This window comes from Chiloscyllium plagiosum, unplaced genomic scaffold (assembly GCF_037043375.1).
Source record: "Chiloscyllium plagiosum isolate Xiang-an unplaced genomic scaffold, Cpla_swu_hap1 HiC_scaffold_11, whole genome shotgun sequence".
NCBI classification, from domain to species: domain Eukaryota; kingdom Metazoa; phylum Chordata; class Chondrichthyes; order Orectolobiformes; family Hemiscylliidae; genus Chiloscyllium; species Chiloscyllium plagiosum.
The window spans coordinates 76,730,733-76,747,897 of record NW_028270149.1 but is presented as its reverse complement, the minus strand read 5'-3'; positions in this window follow the sequence as shown (position 1 = coordinate 76,747,897).

Below are 17,165 nucleotides of genomic sequence, written 5' to 3'. Positions count from 1 at the left end.
TGAAGCCATTGCTTGGCTGTTCCTTGACCTAGGAACATAGGAAATGGAGTAGGCCCATCAGGAGTCTGTTCCACCATCCAATGAAATTATGGCCGATATGTGACCTAACTCCGTATATCTGCCTTTGACAATTAAAATTGTATGTCAATTTGTGAGATAGTGAATGTTGCAGCAACTGCTTTCATGAAGTTTGTACCACCATCTCAAAAGATCTCCTGCTTTTAATCCCAAAGAGACCTTCTATCTGGATCTTATTTCTGTTAGGAGGGTATGCATAGAATCATCAGTAAAATTCAAAGACCTTCCTTCTGTTTCTTCCCCTACTGCATGCTCCATGTTCCTGGACAGTTCAGCCAAGGATAACTATATGTTTTTATTTTAATCAGTGAAACCGCAGTTCCATCGATCCCATCAGCTCAAGAGAAACAGTGGTTTTATTACAGTGATCTCATCCCATATAAAAGATGGAGGCCAGTCCAGCAAATTTGATCAAAATGGGGGTAAACTGGTGAATGGACATATTGACTGCCCTCTTACTAACCAGCTAATAGTAGCATACAGTGCTGGGTATTCCCAAGACAAAGGGTGATTGTCACCCACTCCAAGTGAACCTGAAAAGAAATGTAAAGGAAAGTTTACAATTTGTGATGATACAGCTCTCACAACCCACAAACCGTGACTTCTCACTTCTCATTGAGGCAGTCACAGCAATTTTCAAGACTCCAATTGGAGTCACACTGGGAAGGCATGTCCAATTCCACCCCCAAAAAACTCAAATTGTAGCCTAGAGGAGAGGCAAAAATAGGCTCCAAAATAGTTCAGAGGAATAAGCTTATGAGTGATGTGTCACGAGGTGAGAGCTGAGTTAATTTGCTGGCCCAAAATTTCCAGGATCCAATAGGGATTTGTTTGTGAGTGACGAACATTTGGCATGGCTGCTGAATGTAACCGAGGCAGTGCTGCAGTGTCATAGGTGCGTTAAAGTAATAACCCTTCTATCTTCTCAGGTGGATGTAACAAAGCGCATGAAATCACTTACAGTTAAAAGGAGAAGGCAAACTGAGCATTGGGAAACTCCAATGGAAGAGAATGGAATGAAAGTAATTTCAATGAGGAACATATGTCTGGCAAATTTTTTGTCACACAAAGAATTCCTTTACTGGTTTCTGAGAATTTTGTGCTAAGTAAATTTGCTTATTTCACCCTGATGACTCAGTAGTTGGCACTGCTGCCTCACAGCGCAGGGATTTAGGTTTGATTCCACCCGCTGTCTGTGTGGAGTTTGCACATTCTCCCTGTGCCTGCCTGGTTTTCCTCCAGCTGCTCCGGTTTCCTCCCACAGTCCAAAGAATGCAGGTCAGGTGGATTGGCCGTGCTAAATTGCCCTTCATATCCGAGGATGTGCAGGCTACATGGATTTGCTGTGGGAAGTATAGGGTGGGAGAGTGGGTCTGGGTGGGATGCTCTCAGAGGGTCAGTGTGGACTCAATGGGCAGAATAGTCTGCTTCCACACTGAGGGGATTCTATGAGAAAACCTGGTGCGGTTTCTTTCCAAGTCCTTTTTTTTTAACCAGCGTCTCATCCAATTGTAACCCTCGTGCATCAGCACATCCCCTGATCGGCCATGAGTTTATCCACAATGAGGGAAGTGTTCCATCTGCCAGCTTGTACATCTCTTTCCGTAACAACTCGGTACAAATTAAAACTCTTCAGTAGGCCAAGCATCTTGGGATAGGCGATCAGATTACTATGGTGATCACTTAAAAAGCTGGAGTGGTTTGTAGTGGCTGTGTGAAGGAAATCAGCTGACAATTGTGAAATACCTCAAAGATTCAGTAGCTGCTGATATAAAACGACATAATCAAGATGACAGTGAAGTGAAATTAAACGCCTGAGTCCCTGAATCCCTTACAGTGACTGCAATTATAATTGCGGGCTGACTAACAATTGTGAAGCTCAAAAGGAACCAGGGCAAAATAATACGGCTGGAAATTGAGACTGTGACAAATGTCTGTGAAGCTATTTAGTCCTTAACTCGGCAGAGACAGAAATACTAACAGCAATCCCGCAGCACACCCCACCCCAATTTACCCAATGGACTGCAATAATTGCACGGTGACTCTGTTTTTTGCTGTGAATTTGTTTGAAGGTAAGTATGATAATATCCCTAGCATGTATACCAGTAATAATAATATCAGCCCTGCTGTATAAATTGGATTGTAAGCCTTTGCTGATTAAAATGTATTTTTGTTGGGTATTTTCTTCATATAAATATTTTCATTTTAGAAAATTCGCAATAGGCGGTCATAAATTGTTGAGAATTCATTTGAAGGCAGTCTTGAGAAAACCCTACTAAATTTGGAATCATTCCAGTATAACTGATCTGAGCTGACTATACTTTCTAATGGTACTGGCTCGTGGGTCATGTTAGATTGAGCTGCTACAACATTCATTAGTCCCTGTCTTTTACCCTGGACTTGACCACTCAAACATTCTCTTGGCTGAGTTCCCATCTTCGATCCTCCATGAACTGGACCTCATCCAAAGTTCAATTTCTCATCTCCTTACACAAATCTAGTTCACCCATCGAGTTTGCGCTTGTTGGCTCCCAGTCCATCAATGCTTTGTTTTAAAAAAAGTTTTAGCCTTATGCTCAAATTCATTCATAACTTTATGGCTCAATATTTCTCCAGACCTGCCTGCCCTGCAAATCTCCAAGATGTCTGAGATCCACCAACTCTGACCGGTTGTACATCCATCCTTGTCTATGCTGGTCATGCCTTCAGCCCTTTCTGCTATAAGCTTTGGAATTCCCTCTTAAACTACAGAATTTATAGAGGTTTACAGCATGGAGAGAGGGCCCTCAGATCAACATGTCTATGCCACAATTCACAAGTAGCCACGTCCCATTTACTGGCATTTGGTCCATATCCCACCATACTTATCCCATCCATGTACCTGTCCAAATGTTTCTTAAAAGACAAAATTGTACTCACCTCCACCACGACCTCTGGCAGCCCTTTCCAGGCACTCACCATTCCCTGTGTGAAAAAGGTCCCATTCTGTACCCTTTTGTAACTCTCCTCTCTCATCTTAAACCTATGCCCTCTAGTTTTAGTCTTCCCTACCATGGGGAAAAGCTGTCAGCTATCTACCTTATTTATGCCTCTCGTGATTTTATAGCCATCTTTAGGTTAACCCCTCTGTCTCCACGCTCCAGAGAAAAAAGTCCCAGCCTATCCAGCCTCTCCTTATAGCTCAACCTTCCAGTCAAGGCAATATCCTAGTAAATCTTTTCTCCACTCTTTAATTATGCTCTCGAGTTTAATTAGGCCCTGTCTATAGTAGGGTGACCAGATCTGCAAGCATTACTCCAAATGTGGTCTTACCAACATCTTATACAGCTGCAAAAAGACATCCCAACTCCTGTACTCAGTGCTGTGACCAATGAAAGCAAGCATGCTGAAAGCCTTCTTCACTACTCAATCTACCTGTGACTGCACTTTCAACGAACTTGTACCCTTGGATCTCTTGTTCTATAATCCTCCCCAGAGCCTACCATTGATTGACTTACCCTGGTTTGACCTACCAAAATGCAACACCTTGTGTTTATCTAAATTAAACTCCATCTGCCATTCCTCAGCCCGATGGCCCAGTTGATCAAGAACCACCTCACCTTTATTTAAGACACAGCTTAAAGCCTTTTTTTGACGAATCCAGGGGTATGGGTTCATACACAGAACTGTTTTAAGATCTCCTTCCTTGAATTTTTTTGTCTGATAATGCTCATGTGCAGTGTCTCGCAATGTTTCACTATTTGAAATCATGGAATAAGTGTGAGTTGCTGTTGTCGATCGTTTCTCCCACTGAAGATGATGCCCTTGGCGGTTGCGTTTCTACTTTGAAAAACATATGACAAACTGATGTTGTACGACTGAAATCTTATTTGTTAACCAACCCCACTATCACCCACATGTCAAAACAGCAATCAAATTGTTTATAGTCTTGTTGCTCCAAAATGACTGTAAATTCAGAACAGTTGTTTTACTTTATGTGTCAACATATCTATTAATGTCTCATATTAAAATATTAAACTCTTCTGTTTGTGCTGACTCCCAGTATAAATTCCTCTGTCCATATTTATAATGGAAATACCTTGCCATGCTTTAATTGCTTGACAATTTTTGCACTCTGATGAAGGCATCTCCTGTATCCTCAGCCTATACTGTACCCTCAGTCCCCAACAAACTGTACTTTGGTCTCTTTCTTTTGAAATGCTAAGCATTTTGTTTCTTGGTTTTGAGTTCTCAGCCCGAAGACAGGTCCAACTTATAGGATCGCCACATCCACCAGATATAGGGCAAGGAGGCAAGTTCCATATCCAACCAAGCAAGAACAAGAATCAAATCCTGTTCTGTTGGTACGAACCTGATCCAGACCACCTGACCAGCCAACTGACCATCTCCTCTCCAAGGGGTCCAAGTCACATTGTAGTTTGGAGCTATTATTAATGTTGGTAGTGGTACCAACCTTTGCTCCATTGCATGGTCAACCAAGAATCTCTCCTACCCTTGTCGCCTGCCATTGACAGAACACTCTCGATGATCCGAACATCAATTGTCCAAATTTCGGATTATCCGAACAAGATCTCAAGGTGCCGTTTAAATACTATCCATTATCTGAACAATCCATTATCCAAACTCTCAGTTATCCAAACAAAATACTCCCCGCCCGTCTCATTTGGATAATCGAGATTGTTCTGTATATATTTTGGAAGGAATTGCAAGTTGATGGCCACACTGTTTGCTTGCCTTATGAATGCACTTCTTTGAGCTGGAGTAGGACTTGAATGCCAGAGCAACTGACCCAGAGGCAGGGGCACTACCTCATAAACCGCAAGGTCTCTTAAGAGTTTTCCCATTTAATCATATCTAATAGTATAAAATCAAAACACCATTTAAGAATAGAAACAGAATGCCTGACGTTAAAATATGGTTTGAATTATGTCTACATATCCCTTTCTATTTAATCCACTTAAAACTCTTAAGGGCAGCAGATGCTTGGGAATCTGATTGAATTAAAAATATATGCAAACATAGCACGGGAATTTATGTCTCGGAGTGGAGACTCGAACCCCCTGGCAAAATATATTTGAAGTACTGTCAGCATGTTTTGTCTCTATACCGCAAAGAAGAACGAGGCACAGCGGAAAGTACAAACAAAGTTCTCGAGGTTGATGCCAGCAATGAGATTGCAGCAAGTGGAAGTGACTGGTCAAGTTGAGGAGATTTTGAAGGGGCCTGACATCAGTCTTTAAAATTGTAAATGGGTTTGGACAGACTAGCTGTGGAGACAAGCCAAAACCATGGCATGTAAATACAAGATATTTGCTAAGAAGTCCAATAGAGAAATAAGGAGAATTCAGAGCTTAGAACAAGGAGCTTGCTAGAACAGGAAGTGGTTGGCACTTAGCTACTTTAAAAAGGAAGCTCGATGAGTACATGAGAGAATGCCTTAGAAGAGGTAGATCAAATAAGAGAATACTTATGCTAGTATAAATACTTTGCATGCCCTTGTTGGGTCAAATGGTCCATTTCAAGGTTGTATATTATCTGTGATTTTTAAATACTTCTCCTCAAAGACGCCCAACTCCCTGACTTGGAAGTAGATTGTCATGTTTTTATTATCACGGGGTCAAAATTCTGGAACTTCACACCCAACAGCACTCCAAAGGTTTTGTTATCTTGTGGAAAACAGTGGTTGAAGGCCAATTAGGAACATGCAATGAATTCTGAAAATGGACAATCAGACAACGTACATATTAAGTTGGATTTTCATTTATGGAGTCAGAAGTTCAACATCAAGAGCAATTTTGGATCCAAGATCACATCATCTCAGTATCTTAATAGCCAGATGGCACCCCCACTAACCAATTAGATGTGGAAAGTATCCCAATTTAAAGGGAGTTTCGTTAATTTGTATTGGAAAGAAGAAGAGATAAGCAACTAGGTAGGAGGACAGACACCCCGTGCAAGAGCAATACCACAATTTATTGATATTTCTCTTCAGATCTTGTTTAGAGGCATTAATATCTTCAATTTCTGACCTCTTCTGTTTTGCCTAATAATGGAACCCCCTTTGTAAGCTCACTCCCTCCACTGTGTACTAATGTATGGGTAGTTGCCAGACTCTGTTCCCTCTTACACAGTGTTCTGAGTAGCATCTGTTCAAATGACTTGCACCCCACTGTGATTCAGCCTCCTTGATAGGCAAGCTGGAGGCCCTGCATGTTTTCCATGGCTTTTTTCAAGAATTGCAAACTGCTGTTCAAACGATACTCTGCATGTTTAATTCCCCAACCACCATTTCCCGAAAAGCTACGGCTTCCAACTTCCCGACTCGGCTTAAAAGTTTGTAGTGTGTCAGATTTGGTCCCAATGAACTTGTCCACTTCCATTTCCACCTTAACCATGTTGTGAAATTTGATCCATTCAGTCCACTCTAGCCTTGGATTGTGTGTCAGGATTTGGATTCTATACCGAACCACAAAGCAAGAAAGTTGATGAACAACCCTATTAGTGAAAAGGGCAATCATTCGTTTAGAATGCAAACTATCAAGATATGTTGAGTAATAAAAACTGATACTTCATATTTTACTCATCAAGGTGTGACACAATTCACAAGTTCAACATGCTTGAGTCTGCCTTTCCTGAATCGGGAGCCTTTCCTTGGTTCTCTTGATTCATCAGATTTTAGCTTCAGTCTGACAAACATACAAATGCTTTTGTAGCTTTAAGATTTCAATTCTGGTAGATTCTGCTTTAACACACAATTTATCAGTCTACGTTCACTGTTGGATCTGCACACCAGTCCTCTTCAAGTTACATGACAGTATTTAGCACTTAAAGAAATGGCAAATTGATGAGCTTGTTAACAGTATTCAAATACTACATACAGATTAAGACTTTTTGCCACAAAGCTTATGTACAAATGGATGATTTAAACATTATTAATTTCTCAAATATGCCAATGAGATGAAGTCTAATAGCAGATAAATGGAGTTGAGGTTCAGCTCAGTCATTGTCTATTTTAGCATCCTTACTGGATGGTCTAGTTGTCAGTCTCTATCATTTGCCTGATGTCAGGGGTAGGGGAATGTAGCCTTTAATTTCCACTGTTTTGCAACTCTTTCCTGGCTGCATTAGGTGGGAAGTCAACTTGTAAGCATTTAAATTGGTCTTGGAGTGAAAACTAAATCTGAGTGGTTCAAAATCTCTCTTGCGGGAATCTGGTATGTTGTTAAAATCGAGCCCTAATGCAGCAAAACTCGACATTTGTGACTTAAATATGCTTTAAATCCATGTGCACAAGTGCTCAATGTTCATTGGAAAAGCAATTATTGCTGAGGTTTTATTTGACCCATCAAAAAAAAACACTTGAGAGTGAATGATGCTACATAAATGTGTAAAAGTAATTGCTGCAGCTCCATTTATCTTTAATAATCACCTGTCACTGATGACACCGATTGTGGGACTGACGCAGTGGATGGTTAATGTATTTATTTTTCTCTATGAGAGGTATTTTGCTTATATAAGGTTTGCTTTGTGTGAACAAGGCTTGACAAGATGATGGGCTGTATCATTCTTTAACAGTGCTGGCTTGATGTTGCTGCTTGAACTGTTGCCGTTATAATTGTCTGTTTGCTCTGACCTTGTCTGTGCTTTCAGTTCTCAGGATTTAGTGCTTCCTCCTAATAATGAGTCACTTGCTTATTCCTCACCTTGTGTTCCCTGTATATTTGTAAAGAGGAATTGTTGGGGTCTCGCTGCGCCAATAGGCAATAGGTCACTATTTGTTGCAATATTTCACAAATATGGTGTTATTTATTAAACAGACGTCACTGAGATAAATTATACCCTACAAAATTGTTGGCAGCACAGCTCAGTAAGTGAAGGGAAAAAAAATTATATGGCCCTCTGACCACTGAGATGCAATGAATCTTTGCAAAGCTCCATAGCAACAACATATGTTTGACCGAATAATGGGACTTTGTTGGATACAGAGTGTCAGCATTGAGGAAATATCAACACTAAATCTTCAGTTTTATAAGTAAACATTGGGACAAAGGATTGCTTTCATGTAGTGAACCTGTTGACATATTTCATCACATTCATTGCGTAAATAGTGTAGGCTGTGACTGAAAGATGTCTCACCCTTATATTTATACAACAGGGATGTAATGCAGACCATATTTTAATGTGGTACAATAGGGATCACACACTCCTTGAATCTCATGTCACATCACTAAGTCATAAGATAGAAAATACAATGTAAAATCCCAAAGAAAGTATTCAGTAAACATTATGGAATTCTCATTTTAAATAATGGGTACGTTGAATATCTCTGGTTTTCTTAACTGCTGATATTCAATGAACAAATCACATTCTCATTAGGTGTTAAGGAGGTCTTCAGTGGGTAACTAAGCCAAATGGGTTTTGTGGTTTCTTGCTATGCAAATATATAATGTATGGTTAGTTTTCCAAAACAATTTGCAATCGGACACCAAGTATGAGGCGAGGGAACACTCAAGCACTGGTTGAAGTCATAGCTTTGGAAAAAGGATTTTTACAGCTGGAGAGAAAAAAATTAAAAAGCATTGAAGGAAGTTCCAAAGAAACGTGTAGGATATCTGAAGGCCTTGCCACTCCGGGTATGCAGAACATATCAACATTGACAGAGCGTTGCAGATTGGTAAAGGTCAAGGAGCTTTTAAAACAAGGACAAATATGAGACAGGATAAATGCTGTAAAGTTAGAGTGGGTTTCTGAGGAGATACGACCCAGGCCCTCTGATCAGAGTTGGAAACTCCATTTCAGATGCTGACAGGAAAATGAACTGCACACTTCCCTTTGGGGGTGTTCATGCAAACTGCTGAGCTAGAAGCCAGTTCAGGCCCGGAACCCACACAGGCAGCAGCAGAATAGATCAACCACACCCCTTTTCCTGACACTGGTTGGCATACGCTAAGATTTAAAGTTTCTGTGGACACTTTAGAGATGCTGCACGTATCAGAATTGGAAGAGGGAATGGATTGGGTGGCAGTTGGGTGTGGTGAAGTGCGCCAGGTCAGTGGGTGAGAGTATACAGTAGGTTGGGGTGGGGTCTGGTCAGAGGTGATCTTGGGGTCATGAAGTGGGTCTCAGGGTGACTCAGGAGGCTGTGGTTGATCTGAGAGGGAGTAGATGCTGGACATCCATGGGGGAGGGGTCAGAGGTTTTTGCAGGTGCCAGTTTAATAGCTATCTATGGTTAAAGTAAGTTTTAATCTCTGCAATTTTTCCTTGGTAAATATTAAGTAAGGCAAAAGCTCCTTAAATCTTTAACTCAAACTCAGCAGTGGAGACTTTTCCTGTGTTTCTAGATGCTGGGTAATTGCCCATTGGAAGTTTCAAATACCAGGGTGATTCCCACAACTCCTATCTTCATCGCTGTGATGATTATCTTCCAAACGACAAGATCATGCTCATCATTTACTCAAATATTATAAAGTCCTTTGCTCGCTGAAAAGTCAAGTTCTTTTTTTTTAAGACTAACCCCAAGCTCAAAGCTGAGGGGGTCCTTGGAAATTGTACCCATGTTAATATCACATACTTCCTTCCTCAGTAAAGGTTTTGATAAGCCAACTCTTAACTCAGACTTACAGGGGACAATTTTTGGAAATTCCAGGGTTGCATGCACATTGATCCTGGATATTTGATCACGGAAAGCAAAGTTCCCGACCAGGCCAAAGGATCAAAGAATTCATTTCAGAAATGAAGCAGAACCAATTCTACTCTAACAGTGTCTGAAACTAATGATTCACAAGCAAGATACTTTTGATTCTTCCTCAATGCTGCAATGATAACTGTAAGTTTCGGGGTAGCTTAGTGCAGCTCTGCTGATTCCGAGGATATCGCGTGCGTATGCAATAGAGATACTGTCAGGGTTGATGAGCCAAGCTTCAAGTACCACTATCAGTCTGGAGTGTCCTCCTTTGCAGCTTGTTCAGAGCTGAATATGACATACTTTTGCACAGAGAGGAGTTTTGTTCATGGAGGTTGATGAGGAAAAGGACCTTTAAGGCTCAACAGTTGGACCAGCAAGAGGAATTTGAGGAAGATGCAGAAATGGGAAGAGAATCCTTTACTGACAGTTCAAGAGATTGTGCTGCTTGCGTCCAGGAGACTCCTCAAATTTTTAATATGACCACCATCTTAACAACACTTGCTACATCTTCCCCAAACCAATGCTTCTCCAACACTCAAATCCCCTTAACAATAGAATCCTGAATCTCAGTGAATCCTTTTACAGGCAATATTATTGCAGCCCTACTGTAAATACATGAATTTTTAAAAAGTTACATGTTTAAAAGTAATAATTTATTTTTAATATTTTAATGCACAAATTTGTGGCCTATATCCTCCCAGATTTTTGTGGTTTTTCTAACTGAGAATTATGGTCCAATTCGACTTTTCTCACACCACCTTCAGCTGTGCAGCTCATTAATCATGTAACCAGCGTCTCTAGCACACAACTCACAAACACATGTGGTAGGAGAGACAGAAGTGCTTACCATGATTGGGACTTTGCAATGCTCATGCCTCAGGCGCTATGTTTCAACCCGACTCCACAGCACTACGAACACTACAAGGCAGGACCTGGCTTTTCACACACTGCTGGTCCACCATTATTAGCAAGTGAACTTCCCCGGAAAGGGAGCTCGGCACCCCAATTAGCCAAACAAATCCCCAAACAGAGATTTGAAGTCGCTGGTGAATGGGGGTGGTGGGAAGGAGGGCAGACTGCCAAATGAGGCAAGACCAGTGTACACGGCCAGCCTGATGGCAATAGCACTCTGGATCGGGGCAGTCTCCAGGGTGAAAATGCAATGCCCAACAGTGCCAGAAGAAGGTGATTGATCTTGTGTGTTGCCCAAGAGTGTGTCACGATTTTCTCTCTGCTCATACATACACACAGGGCGATCACTCACTCTAAATCTCCCACTACACAAATTTCACACTAAAACTAATAGATAGCAATTCTTATCATGATCTTCACTCACTGGCTGTCACCCATCCAATCCTCCAAAACTCTTCATCCTTCCTGTGCTTCCCACTCCCCTGTTGAGAACATCTCACCACCTGGCCTACCCCTGCATCACAACAAATACTCTTCATTTCACCTCCATCACTGTCAATTCCACACTTTGACGCACAGAGTCATAGAGATGTACAGCACAGAAACAGATACTTCTGTCCAACTCGTTCATGTCAACCAGATATTAATCTAGCTCCATTTGCCAGCTCCCATATCCCTCCAAATCCTTCCTATTCGTGTACCCATCCAGATGCCTTTTTAGTGTTGTAATTGTACCAGCCTCCACCACTTCCTCTGCCAGCTCATTTCATACATGGGTGAAAACATTACCCCTTAGGTTCCTTTTAAATCTTTCCCCTCTCACCTTAAACCTATGCCAGCTAGTTTTGGACTCCTCTACCCTGGGAAAAGATAGGGTAGTGGAGTTTCTTATATATTTGCCCTATCCATGCCACTCATGATTTTATAAACTTCTATAAAGTCACCCCTTGGCCTCTGTCACTCCAGAGAAAATAGTCCCAGCCTATTCAGCCTCTCCCTACAGCACAAACCCTCCAACCCTGGCAATATTTCCTGCACCCTTTCAAGTTTCACAACATCTTTCCTATAGCAGGGAATCCAGAATTTGAACGTAATATTTCAAAAGTGGCCTAACCAATGTCCTGTACTGCTGCACCATAATCCTCCAACTTGTTAGAGCCAGCCATTTCAATTCCCCCTCTCTCTCACCTGACGACACCATCAAAATAAGGCCACATGCAGACTGGAGGAAGAACACCTCATCTTCTGCCACGGGAGCTTACAACCATACAGCCTGATCACGTAATTCACCAGCTTCCAAATCTCCCCACACGCCCCCCCAACCTCATCCCAGGTCCAGCCCTCCCTCTCCGCCCCTCTCCCTTGACCTGACCTAACCTGTCCATCTTTATTCCCACCCATCTGCTCCAGCCTTCCCACTGACCAATCACAATCACCTCCTACCTGGATCCACCAGTTGCCATTCCACCTACTTTTCCCCCAACCCCAGCCCCTCTCTCCATTTATTCCTCAGCCCCCTTCCCCTCGCCCATTTCTGATGACAGCTTCTGACCTGAAATGTAAACTCCCCTGATACTGCTTGACCTGCAGTGCTTTTTCCAACTCCATGCTTTATCGACTCTAACTTTCCAGCATCTACAGTCCCCACTACCTCCAAGAGGAACAACTGCCCCAACCAGGTGGAGACAGTGAAGTTATCAGTTGGATGACAGACATCCCAAATGAGGAGAAAAACTGGATTTGATTGGAGAATGCCTCTGTTCAAGTGGGAACAGAGAGACATCAATGAGCAATCGAAGGTGTGATGCTGGAAAAGCACATCAGGTCAGGCAGCATCTGAGGAGCAGGAGAATCGACGTTTCAGGCATAAGCCCTTCATGAGGAATCATGCCCGAAACATCAATTCTCCTGCTCCTTGGATGCTGCCTGACCTGCTGTGCTTTTCCAGTACAACACTCTCGACTCTGATCTCCAGCATCTGCAGTCCTCACTTTCTCCTAGACCTCAACGAGCATCCAACCTTCTAATCTTCATTTGACAAAATGGCCCTGTTCTTCTATTAATGCCAGTGTTATCTCTATCTTGACCTGCACTAGCTCTTAGACCTTTTATACTACTAATCCCCTCTCTTCTCTTATTCAGGCACCACTGAGATTTAGCGAACTATTACAAAAGTGAGGAGAAAGTGAGGTCTGCAGATGCTGGAGATCAGAGCTGAAAATGTGTTGCTGGAAAAGCGCAGCAGGTCAGGCAGCATCCAGGGAACAGGAGAATCGACGTTTCAGGCATAAGCCCTTCTTCAGGAATCCTGAAGAAGGGCTTATGCCCGAAACGTCGATTCTCCTGTTCCCTGGATGCTGCCTGACCTGCTGCGCTTTTCCAGCAACATATTACAAAAGTGAGACAAGCACCACCAACCTGCAGTGATTGTGGCAGCTCTTGGCCAGCACATAGGACTCCATACTTTCACCCACCTTGTGAAAGCAAGTATGGAATCAGCAAGCCAGCTAGTACACTGTACACAACTGAATTTTTCCAAACATCTGCTTTTTGTTAAAATGCGAAGTAAAATGCTGGTACTATCACTGGCAGCTGCAAATTAGCCAGTGGATATGGACAACATAGACAAATGACCATTCATGAACAAAATCGTGATAATTCTAGTCTGTGCCACTTTCATCAGTGTCTACATGTGCATTTCATCCATTGTTTCTAAAACATTGAAGTGTTTTAATCGTATGTACACAAGTTGTTGTTGCTGTCTGTTCACCTGGACCAATGGCCAGTGTCTTTTAAAATCAATGGTTTGAACGTCCCAGCCCCTGAATGACATGGGCCAAGTGTGAGTCAGTTGAGGATAAAATGGGAAGTTTGGAAAAACGAGATTCTCAACGTTGGGAGATTAAAGTTCAATTTACCACCAAAGCCTCAAAAAGTGAAATGTCAATCTTGCTGGTGAATGGTGAAAGGCCTTTTGGATGTATTGACATCTTATTGTTACGTTCCAGTTCAGCAGAGGTAAACCTGACAGCGATAACTTCCCTATAAACGTCCGAGTGGGTACCTGGCAGCACTAACTTGCCATTTACTCCTCCTGCCCCCACCCTGAACAACAGTCCCCGTGCATGGGCCCATCCACAGAGGCTGACTCATTCAGAAAACACCTCATTACTTCAATGCTACACTTCAGAGCACATTGTTGCCTTTCATTGCAATGCTGCTGCTGCCAGGCTCCTTCGCACACTGGGACAAGTCCCCATCTGAAGTATCAGAACATGGTGCAACTCAGGGTTCCCAGACTGCTCCCTTAGAGTTCACTCTACTTTGTACTTACTTGAACGCTCTGGCCGGAACTGATTCTCCTTGACAGTTTTCCTCTTTGCGGCATCATTCAAAACTTCAAGACCTCCTACACTTCTGCCTTGCCTGACTGTTTAGCACAGACAGGCAGCTTGTCATGGTCATCAGCCCTGAGCAGTCAAGGAGGTGTAGGTGTTGCAATATGGCACATGCTCCATCAATGTTATACCTACACCATGTGCCAGCAGCTCACACACTAAATATACTGCACATGTTTTAGCCAATGACCAAGTCTCAAAATCTAAGGGAAATTGCTTTCAGATGGCACAGTGGCTCAGTGATTAGCACTGCTGCCTCACAACTCCAGGGATCTGGGTTCAGTTCCACTCTTGAGTGACTGCCTGTGTGGAATTTGCGCATTCTCCCCGTGTCTGCCTGGGATTCCTCCTGGTGGTCTGGTTTACTCCCACAATCCCAAGTTGTGCAGGATATGTGGATTGGCCCATAGTATCTGGGGATGTGCAGGTTAGCTGGGTTAGAGATGGGAAATGCAAGGAATAGGGTATGGGGTTGAGCTTGGGTGGGAGCAGTCTTTGGAGGGTTCTGTGTGGACTCAATGGGCTGAATGGCCCACTTCCACACTGTAGAGATTCTATGAAGACAAGGGAGACTGTTGTAAGAGGGTATTGCCACAGTCAGTCAAGTGCAGCATCTGATCTTAGTCTAAGGGATTGGACTTGGTCAGTCATGCATTTGAGGTGGTCAGGGTCAGCAGTTCAACATCACTGTGATAGGGAAGTTGAGGATGTCAGTTGTAGGGATTAGAAGCAGCATGCGGGGATGTAGAGGGGACAATATCTCTGAAGGGCAGTACCCCAGCGTATAAGGAAACAGTGCACTAGAGGGCCTGGGTAAGACCAGTGGGCAGGGGCAGGGTCGGGGTATGTGGGTGGGTTGAAAGGCAGTGGTGGTGGGCCCATGAGAAGGGGAAAATGCAGCATGGTGGTTGGCATGGATAAGCCTTAGGACTGGAGATTGGCAGGGACGTTGGGGATTCAAGACATAAAGGGAAGAGTTGGACGTGAATGTGTTGAAGCTCAGAACTGATGGGATCAACAGGGAAGGCAAGGAAGGAAGGATACAAATGATTGTCAGTGTCCTTTGAGCCTTTAAATCACTCTACAGGACAAGTTCGTGTGTTATCTTCCCACCTGTGTTATCAATGCACGAGAAAGAGAAAATAGTTACAACCACGTTGGAGAACAAGGAATAAAAGATTCTTTTTGCTGCCTGAGCATACAGGTTCAACTTGGGAGTGACATGAGGCCTTCCAGGGGGATTTGAATAAATCAAGCACTTCAGGTCAAAAATATCTATAATCATAGCCCCATACAAATGGACATAAGCAGTGTTCAGCCATGTGGGATACAAATCCTGGCCATTAACAATCTTTGTCATATCATTTGTCATTGCAGATTGATCATAGTCAGCTTTGTGAAGGGGAAATTGTTACAGGCGATGTTAAAAGTGTAAGCTGCGGACCACAGTCTATAGACAACCCAATATCACAAGGATGCACAGGGGCATGAACTGATTTCCTCTCACCTTAAACGGTGAGTATCTGCCAACATGCTGTGATATGCAAGGCTGTCTTTCTTGGGGATGGGGTGTGGAGTTGGGGCTTTGTGGAAAAACAAAGTTTCAACAACCTTGCCAAACTTACAATCTCCTCCTGCAACTTGGCTTGTACTGCATACAGTGCAGGACAAGTTTGTGTGTTATCTTCCCATCTTTGGTCATCAATGCACAAGAAAGAGAAAATAGTTACAACCACGTTGGAGCACAAGGAACAAGAGATTTTTTTTTGCTGCCTGAGCACACAGGTTCAACTTATATCAAAGGTCTATGCATAGACTTTCTAGTGGTCCCCTTTGTCAGAGTCCAACATGTCCCATTGTAACAAGGACAGATTATATGTGCACCTACTATGACTGTTGATTAGACAAGTGATGATATAAAATCTTTATGGAAGTGAGTTTTTATTTGCAATGTATCACCCTTGTGTACCCTCAGAAGCCTGCTCTCCCACTATATGTACTGTGAAGGACTCACAGCAACTAGCTGGTACGGAGCTGGTGATGAAAGATAATGATGGCAGTGAAAATCCAGAAGGTCCTAACAGAAATGAATACTTTCACATTGCTGAGTGAAAGATAACACAAACGCAATGCCGTGGGGTTGACATGAAGTGATCAGTGTAAAATTGCTCGAGACAACTCACGAGAGCTCATAAAGAATTAATCTCCAAGGCACTCCTCAAAATTCGACCCTGAGTCAATCTTTGGTAAAATTCCACTCCATGTCTCTGCTGGGTGGCTGATTGCATAGCTTGTCAAACTGTTGCATAGAAGTTGGTTCTTATTCTATGCTCAAGTATTATTCTTCCAGGAAGATACTCTAATGGATGATTAGCAACCTCAGAGCTTCTGCAAATGATGATATCTTCCTTGAGAGTATGTGTCTCCTCTCTCAGGTGACATGCTCTCATGGCAAGATCTCTTACCCCCTAAGACAATCCTATGTTTAATTAGGCATCTAGTGATCAAACCTCACAGGATTTTGCTAGTTGTGTCAGTGCTATTACATATGAATCAATCACTTTTCTCACTCACTGACCCCACCCCCACCACCAAACATTGGTTTTAAACACACAAATTGGTCGGAGACAAAAGATAGTGGTGGAGAGTTGCCTTTCAGACTGGAGGGATGTGTATAGCAGTATGCCGCTGGGTTTGGTGCTGGGTCCGCTGCTTTTTATCATTTATATAAATGTTTTGAATATGAATGTAAGAGGAATGGTTAGTAAGTTTGTAGATGACATCAAAATTGGAGGTGTTGTGGACAGTGAAGAATGTCATCCCGGAGTACAATGGGATCTTGATCAAATGGGCCAAAGGGCATTGGAGTGGCAGATGGAGTTTATATAAATGTGAGGTGTTGCATTTTGGTAAGGCAAATCAAGTTCTGAGGAGTGTTGCCAAACAAAGAGACCTTGGAGTACAGGTTCATAGTTCCTTGAAAGTGGAATTGCGGGTAGACAGAGACTTGAAGGAGGCGTTTGGTATGCTTGCCTTTATTGCTCAGAGCATCGCATATTAGAGTTGGGAGTTCATGTTGCGATTGTACAG